This window comes from Myotis nattereri (genome assembly GCF_964212035.1).
Source record: "Myotis nattereri genome assembly, chromosome: 1".
NCBI lineage: Eukaryota > Metazoa > Chordata > Mammalia > Chiroptera > Vespertilionidae > Myotis > Myotis nattereri.
The window spans coordinates 77,089,963-77,101,051 of record NC_138075.1 but is presented as its reverse complement, the minus strand read 5'-3'; the positions used below and the strand labels follow the sequence as shown (position 1 = coordinate 77,101,051).

Below are 11,089 nucleotides of genomic sequence, written 5' to 3'. Positions count from 1 at the left end.
TCCTAGTTAAGGAAGATAAGAACTACTTAGCTGGACTTCCAGCTCATACACATTGGTCTTGTCAATTCTACATAAATTTATTGTTTCGTATCTAAAAAATTTTAAAGCTTCCTGCCCTGATCACGTCTTCATATCTTCATTTGCTTGTAAGGGCTTCCATGTACAATAAAAATTTAATAAAATGTGTATACTTTTCTCCTGTTATTTTGTTTTATGTCCGTTTTTAAAAATATTTTTATTGATTTCAGAGAGGAAGGGAAAAGGAGAGATAGAAACGTCAATGATGAGAGAGAATTATTAATTGGCTGCCTGCTGCATGCCCCCCACCAGGGATCTAGCCCGCAGCCTGGGCATGTGCCCTGACCAGGAATCAAACTGTGATCTCCTGGTTCATAGGTCAACACTCAATCCCTGAGCCACATCAGCCGGGCCTTATGTCAGTTTAATTCTTAGACCTAGACAGTGATCCAAAGAGGATAGAGGAGAATTTTTCCTCCCCTGTATAATATATACCCAGCAAATATTTACTGGACAAATTGATCTGAAAATCCAACATTTCACACATATTTTTATTGACTTCTGAGTCAGATGTTTCTGAATTTCCTTAGTCAATTCGTCTCTAGCTCAATCTATCACAAAATGGCAAGCTATTTATTGAGGCTGTTCTTTGTCTTTATAAATATTTTCAACCCCAAATTTTAAGAATATGGATTTTTTTTATTTATGATAACTCTATACATGGTCCATGAACCTAGAGAGGTATTTTCATAGAGTGTTTTCCCTCTAACCCTACCTACACCTGTGCTGCCACAGCCCTTGTCGCTTCCTGTCTGTGATTACAATTCCCCGCCTTGGTCCCTACAGCAGGTGGATGCATGAAGCAGAGCCCTGGGGTTTTGGTACACCTCCTTCTAACACGCCTCTCACTGTGGGCTCACTCAGGGCACAGAAATACACTGCTGAGTCCTCCAGCTGTGAAGCTGAGATGACAAGGTTGGCAGAACTCTTTGCTTTCTGAAAATTCAGTGAGTAGCGGCCTCCTGTGGCATTTTGCTGGTTGTAAGAGTCCTGACGAATGAGGAAAATCATCGCCCCACTGCTGAGCTGCTTGTACCAGAATAGACTATAACGTGGAACACTGGTGTCATATGTGCAATCCAGGCTCACAGCCTCCTTCTCCTGCACCAGCATTGCTTGTTGGCCTTGAGTTACCTTCTGGGCAATACTGGATCCTGAGAGAAAAAAATACAAACAGAAGGTTATGGGATAAGTGGTGTGGGACAAAAAGAATTTTTTTAACACCCGGCCAGCTTTCCTTCCCAGGGTACTCATAAAAGACTGCCTGCACCCCATGTTGTTAGGTCCAGAGAAGACCCATTCCCATTGGGGCACCCTTACCTAGCCACATGGAAGTTATGACCACCCTCAGAAGACGGGAGACCAACATGTTCAAGTTCTTCCACTAAGCTTCTGTTTCAGGGCTCTGCAAGGTGAGGGGACTGACAGATGGAGAGAAGAAATGCTGAGCTATGTGCTGCTGCTGCCCCAGAACAGGAAACAGGATTTCCTGGTGCAGACGTTGCTGTGGGTCACGTCAAACTTTCTATGTACTGGCTGAGAGTCTCACCCAACGCACACTTCCTTTTGCATTAATAATGGTAACAATTATACTGAAGATAAACATGGTATAGTTTTATATTAAAAGGAAGATTGATGGCTCTAGCTGGTTTGGCTCAGTGGATAGAGCAGGGGTGGGCAAACTTTTTGACTCGAGGGCCACAATGGGTTCTTAAACTGGACCGGAGGGCCGGAACAAAAGCATGGATGGAGTGTTTGTGTGAACCAATATAAATTCAAAGTAAACATCATTACAAAAAAGGGTACGGTCTTCTTTTTTTTTAGTTTTATTCATTTCAAAGGGGCCGGATCCGGCCCGCGGGCCATAGTTTGCCCACAGCTGGGATAGAGCATCAGCCTGAGGACTGAAGGTTCCCAGGTTCAATTCCAGTCAAGGGAACATACCTTGGTTGCAGATTTCCCCGGCCCTGGTTGGGTACATGCAGGAGGCAACCAATCGATGTGTCTCTCTCACATCGATGTTTCTTTCTGTCTCTCCCTCTCCCTTCCATTCTCTTTAAAAATCAATGGAAAAATATCCTCGGGTGAGGATTAACAAAAAGAGAAGGAAGAGTGATGATTTGAAATGTTAAACAGTGAGAAATAAAATAAAGTAATTGATACGGTTTTTATTTTCATGACTGGACTCTGACTAATAAGTATGTTCTTTTCTCAATTTAGAAAAGAAAATCACCAGCCTTGTCAACTATGATAACAAAAATATGGCTTAAAAAAAATCAGGTCCTAAATCCCTGGAATCTGTGAATGTTGTTTTATATGGAAAACACACACACACACGCACACACACACACACACGCACAAAAACAACAACAAAAACCTTTGAAGATATAATTAAGAATTTTGATATTTTTATTTTAAAAAGTCATATAAAATTGACTATTTTCCTGTACAGTTATAACTGTAGTTTTGAATTTTAATAGATCATGTAACTATCACACAGTCATGACTCAGAAGAGTTTAATTACTCCCCAAGACTCCCTTCTGCTGTCATTTTGTAATTACACATCCCCCATGACTACCTTCTTGCAAACCTTGGTTTGTTCTTTTACATTTTTGTCTTTTTAATTATCTTTCCTTGACATGGAAAGATAATTCTGGATTATAGGAACCTAAATGCAATCGCATGTGTACTTTTAAGACAGAGACAGAGGGAGATTTGATGACAGGAGACTATGGAGGCAGAGATTGGAGTGATGTATCCACAAGTCAAGAAATGCTGGCACCCACCACAGTTGGAAGCGTCAGGGAACAAATTCTCCCCTAAAGCCTCCGGAGCAAGTGCAGTCCTTCTGACAAATGGGTTTAAAGAGACAAGACCCCTCGTGTGCTGCCTACACGAGGCTCACTTCAGATCTAAAGATACAGACAGAAGTGAATGGACAGAAAAAGATACTGCATTCAAACGGAAATGCGATGAAAGCTGGGGTAGCAAGACTTAGACAAAAATAGGCTTTAAAACAAAGACTCTAAGCCAGGGGTGGGCAAACTTTTTGACTCGAGGGCCACAATGGGTTCTTAAACTGGACCGGAGGGCCAGAACAAAAGCATGGATGGAGTGTTTGTGTGAACTAATATAAATTCAAAGTAAACATCATTACATAAAAGGGTACGGTCTTTTTTTTCAATAGTTTTATTCATTTCAAACGGGCGGCCCGCGGGCCGTAGTTTGCCCACGGCTGCAAGCGGTTCTCAACCTGTGGGTCGCGAACAATGAAAATACATCCTGCATATCAGATATTTACATTATGATTCCTAACAGCAGCAAAATTACAGTTATGAAGTAGCAATGAAAATAATTTTATGGTTGGGGGTCACCACAACATGAGGAACTGTATTAAAGGATCGCGGCATTAGGAAGGTTGAGAACCACTGCAAGACACAAGGGTATAACATAATGATAAAGGATTAATCCAACAAGAGGATATAACACTTGTAAACATCTATGTACCCATGATAGGCTCACCTAAATACATACAGCAAATATTAACAGACACAAAGGGAGAGGTTGATGGTAATATAATAATTAAACACCCCACTTACATGAATGGATAGGCACAGACAAAATCAACAAAGAAACATTGGCCTTGTGACACACTAGATTAGATAGACTTAATAGGCATGTACAAAACATTCTAACCCAAAACAGTAGAATGCACATTATTTTTAAGTACACATGAACATTCTCCAGGAGAGACCACATGTTAGGCCACAAAACAAGTCAATAGATTCAAGAAGATTGAAATTATATCAAACACCTTCTCCAACCACGTATAACCACTGGGCGCCTGGTACTTCCTCTCACCAATATGCAGAATTCTCAAATGATTATGTATTGTATGGTTCTATTCATATGACATTCGTTAAAAATACAGACATATAAAAGAACAAATCAAGGTTTGCAAAAAGGTAGTCTCTAATTGTTTATAAGAGGAAAACTGGAAAAAACACATGGAGACTGAACATGTTACTAAACAACCAATGGGTCAGAGAAGAAATCAAAGAGGAAATTTTAAAAAAATATCTTGAGACAAATTAAAATGAAAACAATGTTACAGTCCTGGCCGGTGTGGCTCAGTGGTAGAGCATCAACCCATGCACCAAAGGGTCTCGGGTTCTATTCCTGGTCAAGAGCATATATGAATGTCTCTCTCTTTCTCTCTCTCTCTCTCTCTCTCTCTCTCTTTCTCTCTCTCCCTCTCTCTCTCTCTCTCTCCTTCCCTCTCCCTCCTTTCCACTCTCTAAAAATCAATGGAAAAAATATCTTTGGGTGAACATTAACAACACATACACACACACACAAAAAAAAGTTACAAAATCTATGGAATGCAGCAGAAGTTGTACTAAGGGGAAAGTTTAGAGCAATAAGGCCTATCTCAAGAAATAAGAAAAATCTCAAATTATACTAATTTACACCTAAAGGAACTAGAAAAAGAAGAAAAAACAAAACCCAACGTTAGTAGAATGAAGAAAATAAGACAAGAGCAGAAGTAAATGAAATTGAAGTTGGAGACCACGCACTCACTAAGGTAAAATTACACTACAAAGCTATAGTAATGAAAACGGTATGGTGCTAGCACAGAACAGTATGGTACTATCACAAAAACAGTATGGTACTGACCAAAAACAAGTTGATCAATAGAACAGAAAGAAGAACCCAGATGATCCCATGTTTATGTAATCAATTAAATTGGTGACAAATGAGGCAAGAATATACAATGGGGAAAAGTCTTCAATATATGGTGTTGGAAAACTTGGATGGGCAAAAAGATGAAGGGAATTAAGAGGCACAAACATACAATTTAACATAAAGAAGTCATAGGGATGTAATGTACAGTCACTAGGAAATACTGTCACTAATATTGAAATGACTTTGTACAGTGACAGATGGTACTAGACTTTTCTAGTAAGGTATATAAATCTCAGACCACTATATTGTTCACCTGAAATTAATATAATATTCTATATCAACTATACTTTCATTTAAAAGAGCTTTACAGCCCTGGCCAGTGTTGCTCAGTGATTAGAGCATCTTCCTGTGCACCAAAGGGTCAAGGGTTCTATTCCAGTCAAAGGCACGTACCTTGGTTGCAGGTTCGTTTACCGACCCTGTCCAAGCACATGCAGGAGGCAACCAATAGATGTGTCTCTCTCACATTATGTCTTTCTCTCTGTTTCTCTCTGCCTCTCTTCTTCTCCTTTCCCTCCTTCCCTTCCTCCCTTCCACTCTTTCTAAAAAGCATGAACAAACGACAAGTGCTGGCGAGAATGTGGAGAAAAAGGAACCCTCTTGCACTGCACTGCTGGTGGGAATGCAGACTGGTGCAGCCACTGTGGAAGACAGTATAGAGTTTCCTCAAAAAATTTAAACATGAACTCCCATTTGACCCAATAATCCCACTTCTAGGAATATACCCCAAGAAATCAGAAACACCAATCAGAAAGGATATATGCAGCCCTATGTTCATAGCAGCACAATTCACCATAGCTAAGGTTTGGAAACAGCCTAATTGCCCATCAACAGATGAGTGAGTTAGAAAACTGTGATACATCTACACAATGGAATGCTATGCTGCTGTTAAAAAGACGGAACTCTTACCCTTTGTAACAGCATGGATGACCTGGAGAGCATTTTGCTAAGTGAAATATAAGCCAGTCGGAGAAAGATAAATATCACATGATCTCACTCATTTGTGGAATATAGTGAACAACATTAACTAATGAGCAAAAAAAGAGTCAGAGAGAAAAAAATATTTTTAAATGTACTAGAAGTAATCCTGTTATTTAGCAGATTTTAATATTTCCTACAACTTTTGTGATATCATACTATGAGTATGTTAGTACAGTTTTGGTAATATTATTATGCTTAAAATCCTTTTTTTTCTTGAAATATTAATGTTCATTGCATGTAATCCTATATAATAAAGAGGTAATATGCAAATGAACCCTCATGCCCTCACAAGGTGGCTGCCTACAACCAGGCCGGCAGGGGGGTTAGTGAGGGAAGACCAAACAACTGAACAGCAGACTGGGTGGGGTGACCAGGATGGTGGTAGGGGGGCATAGGGGCAACAAGGCCAGCATGGGGGGCAGTTGGGAACAACCAGGCCGACCAGGGGGACAGTTAGGGGTGACCAGGCCAGCAGAGGGGGCAGTTGGGGGTGACCAGGCCAGCTGGGGGCAGGCGCAGTAAGAGGCAACCAGGCTGGTGGGGGGTGCAGTTGGGGGTGACCAGGCCAGTAGGGGGGGCAGTTGGGGCAATTAGGCTGGCAGAGAGGGCAGTGAGAGGCAACTAGGCTGGTGTGGAGGGGGGGAAGTTGGGGATGACCAGGAGGGCGGGGAGGGGGACAGTTGGGGACAATCAGGCCAGCATGCAGAGGCAGTGAGGGGTGATCAGGCTGGCAGGGGGGGGCCAGTTAGGGGTGACCAGGCAGGCAGGCAGGTGAGCGATTAGGAGCCAGCAGTCCAGGATTGTGAGAGGTATGTCCGAGTGCAAGTTTAGGCCCGATCCCGGGATCGGGCCTAATCCAGCAGTCGGACATCCCCCCGAGGAGTCCCAGATTGGAGAGGGTGCAGGCTGGGCTGAGGGGACCCCCGCCCCGTGCATGAATTTCATGCACTGAGCCTCTAGTATTATTATATTTAAGATTGTTTTTCTTAAATAATTGGTGTTATTGATGTAACATTATTATGTTTAAAATCATTTTTCTGGAGATATTGTTTATTGCATGTAACATTATTATATTTAAGATTGTTTTTCTTTAAATATTAATGTTTATTTCATGTAACATTATTATATTTAAAATCATTTTTCTTGAAATAAAAAAAAGTTTAGAATTTTTTTAAAAAGCAGTGGAAAAACTAATCCTCAAGGAAGGATTAACCAAAAATATTTTTAAATAACATAGCCCAGCTGGTGTGGCTCAATGCTTGAGCATCAATCTATGAGCCAGGAGATCACAGTTTGATTCCTGGACAGGCACATGCCTGGTTGCAGGCTCAATCCCCATCGGGGGCCTGCAGGAGGCAGCCCACCAATCATTCTCTCTCATCATTGATGTTTCTATCTCTCCCTCTCCCTTCCTCTCTGAAATAAATAAAAATATTTTTTAAAAAAAAATAAATAAAATAAGAGCTTTACATTCCAAAATGAAAAATCCATTAAGGAACAGTCCTCCAACAAAATGTTCTAACACTTTCTGGGTCATCTTGAAACTAACCTTCCTATTATGTGTTTTTAACATACAACACATTAGTTTCCACTTGCAGACAATTTCATAAATGCTGTGCTTGCAGGTCTCTCCCAGGCAGAGGGGGCTGCCCTCTCGCAGGTTTGTGTACAGGATGCAGGTGCCTGGGAAGCAATGTGTACTCGCTGCACAGAAGTAGACGGCTGAGTCTCCAGGTTGGGTGGCTGTGATGTGCAGGGAGAGATGTTTGGCCGCCTTATTCAAGAAAACAGTGAGTCTTCCAGCTTGGGTTTTGTCCTTATTTGAACGAATGTCTATACTGAGTTGGGGACCTTTTCCAGGTTCTTGCTTATACCAAGGAAAGTAACTTGAGGCACTGTCTGAATAAGAACAGTTGATAACAGCGGTGTTTCCCTCCTGGACACTCAGGGTAGAAGGATGCTGATCCACTTTCTCTCCATGACTGACCCCTATGCAGAAAGGAAGAGTCAGAGAAAAAAAGGTTTGCCTGATAATTACAGTCCAGAATTTACTTTTCCTTTTCTGTAGTAACTAGAGGAACCCTGAATAAAGCCTGTTTATTCCTTGGCTTCAAAGAAATGTTCACAATATACTCTCCCCAAATCCCTCAACTCACAGTTCAGCTGCAGCCACAAGAACATAAATAAAGCTCCAATGGATGACTTCATTGTTCCTCCTAATTGAGACCAATTATAGGCTTGCAATCTTCAGCCAACAGAACTGCTTCTGTTATCAGGCTGCCACTTCTTCTCTCTGACAATCATAATGGTTTCTCACATTGTCTACCCAGCCAATAAGAAAAAGGCTCTGCTTCTGTCATAGCCTATTTACTCAGAATCCACTGAAATGAACCCCCCACATATTCAGCATCAGCAGAGGTGCACTGTCATCTTGTGGTCACATCTCTAACTACAGAACTCACTGGTTAAATGTATTTCTTTTACCCTGTGCCTATAAGGAACTCAGTCATATGAAAGCAGCAATAGGTCAAACAAACCAGGTCTTAGATCAGACTGCATGGACAATAAGAATGTAGATATCAAGATTTACATCTCTGAAAAAGAAAAGATTTACTTCCCTGCACACTACTGAGTCATTATTAAGTTGGAAAGAGGTAAATGCTGTTGGTATTTATTCAACAACTAGAGGCTGATGCACAAAATCCATGCATTTGGGGGGGTCCCTCAGCCCGGCCTGCACCCTCTTGTAGTCCAGGAGCACTCCAGGGATGTCTGACTGCCACGGAGGCAGGAGAAGCTACCGCCATCACTGCTGCGCTCTCCAGCCGTGAGCCTGGCTTCTGGCTAAGCAGTGCTCCCCCTATGTGAATGCACTGATCACCAGGGGCAGCTCCTGTGTTGAACATCTGCCCCCTGGTGGTCAGTGTGTGTCATAGTAACTGGTCATTCTGCTGTTCAGTCAATTTGCATATTAGCCTTTTATTATATAGGACTAGAGGCCCAGTGCACAAAATTCATGCACAGGGAGTGTCCCTCAGTCCAGCCTGCACCCTCTCCAAACTGGGACCCCTCAGGGGATGTCTGACTGCCAGTTTAGGCCTGATCCCTGCCTAAACAAGCAGTCGGACATCCCTCTCACAACCTGAGACTGCTGACTCCTAACTGCTCCCCTGCCAGCCTGATCTCACCCCTAACTGCTTGCTCCCCTGATGACCTGACCACCCCTAACTACTTCTGCCTCAGCCCCCACCACAGTGGCTTTGTCCAGAAGGAAGTCAGATGTCTGGAAGATGTCCGGTTGACCCGGTCTAATTAGCATATTACCCTTTTATTAGTATACATGACCTGGTGCCAGAAACAGACAGAGCTCTGGTGCTCTGCATTGCTCTGAGTCCATATATTCTTCTAAATTCTTCCCTACTATGCCAGGGCAGGTCTCTTCTCAAACCCTAGCCACTGTACTAACTGTTGGGAACTTAGTCCAAGTTTCTCCTTTATCCTCTGCTCACTAGGTACAGGTGCTGGGTCCGAGCCCCTCTGCCTGGGGCTGGACTTCTTGGACGCTGGGTCTTAGACGAAGAAGCCATAAGAAGTTGTGGGTATATAAGGATGAGTCTTTATTGCAGAAGCCAGTGGCCATAAGTCATCAGGCAAAACAGTTCTTTATAACAGTCCTATACCAGCAGCCATACACTGGTTGGTCAAAAAGACATCTTTCCCATAAAGCAGTAGCACCCTTCATAGCCTCTGTACCTACAGCTATTATCTGAGCCGCCCCATGCTGCCTCTAAACTCACCACCTTACATCATAGTGGTATCTGAGCTCTGGCTCAGCAGCTTCTCCTCTCTCTCCTGCCCAGCACAGCTGGTTAACATGGTAGCTATATCTGAGCTCTTAGCCTTACATTGTGGCAGTACCAGCTTTCAGCCCTGTCTGAGCTCTCTCTAGCCTCAGTACCATACTTTTAATATTACTTACACAAAAGAGGTTTTGTGCCAACAATGACATCAATCATTTTGGCTACAGAAAGGCCCAGCACAGCGTGAGATTGCTGTGGCCTTGCACCTGCGTATGGTATCCTAGCCTAGGCATAGAGTGGCCTTGGACCTTCCGTGCAAACAAGGTTGTCAAACAAGGCCTCTGTGTTTTAATTGGCCTTGACTATCAGGCACCTCTGGCGTGGTTCCCACACCTGGGTTGACATATTTGAAATCAGGAAAGTGCCTGATTCAATCTCTTAGACAAAGAAAATATGAAACCTTCCTTTTCAGCTAAATCTACCATTCTCATTTGTCTGTTGCGGAGGAAAACTCTTTCAAAAATAAACATATAAGTCAAAGATCAGAATAAGAGAGAGAGAAATCATTGAAGATTTCAAATAGCTATTATCTCAGACTCAGCTTCTCTGAGCTGGTCTTGCCCATGACCTTGCTATTCCAAGAAAACTGACAGCACACACAGTTAAAATGTTGCAATAAAGATGACTGCTATAAGAGGTAGAGGATTGAAACTCAATGATAAAGGAGCAGGTGGTGGAAGTCCCATGAGCTGGGAAACAGTTTGAGCCATAGATTGGTTTGATTTGCAATGGGAAATCTGACAAGCTTTAAGAAACCTATTCCTTGCTATGTGGGTTATATAAAGTATTGAGAGAAAGAATACGAATTCTCAGAAAACATCAGGCTGCAGATTCAGAAAATGTATCTATATGTAAATTTATTCTACAGGTGTTTTTATCATCTGATGTCAAAAGAGATGGTATATTCTAAATGCAATGACTAGCTTATATATTTACTGAAATATCCCTTAAAGTATAAGCCATCACTCAGGGCATGCATTCCTGTTTCCTGGCCACTACTGGCTCAGATTCCATACTCTGTCATTTTTTCCCCAAACTCCACTACAGTGTTTTCCCAAAACATGATAAAAATTTTCAGTCTGTAAACTTACAGAATTATCTCCATCTGTCAAAAACTCTTTTTCATTTACTTTAATAACATGGTATTTTGCAACTACCTCTCTAAGAAAAAAATCTGGGGAAGGCTAAATATCACCTGTGTCTGCTAGTGAAATAGTACAAATAGGAATTGACCCTAAAGAGCTGATCATGAGAAATGGTCCCTGGGAAACCAAGACTACTTCATTTCCAGAAGTGAAAGCCCCTTTCCAGTTATTTGTACTCAATGATCCTCTGGAGAATAAACATCATCGCTCATCCACATTATACACCTTTAAAGATTTAAGGACAGGGGACTGCACGGGGATGAAGGCGGCATGGTTGA

General features: G+C 42.1%; 1 gene segment (V, D, J or C); it reads right to left on the bottom strand.

The window, feature by feature from the left end:
- Nucleotides 1-858: 858 nt before the first annotated feature.
- Nucleotides 859-1,447, bottom strand: LOC308521930 (T cell receptor alpha variable 14/delta variable 4-like). The segment is given in 2 exons: nucleotides 1,399-1,447; nucleotides 859-1,232 (listed from the first exon to the last, which is right to left on the bottom strand).
- Nucleotides 1,448-11,089: the final 9,642 nt, after the last annotated feature.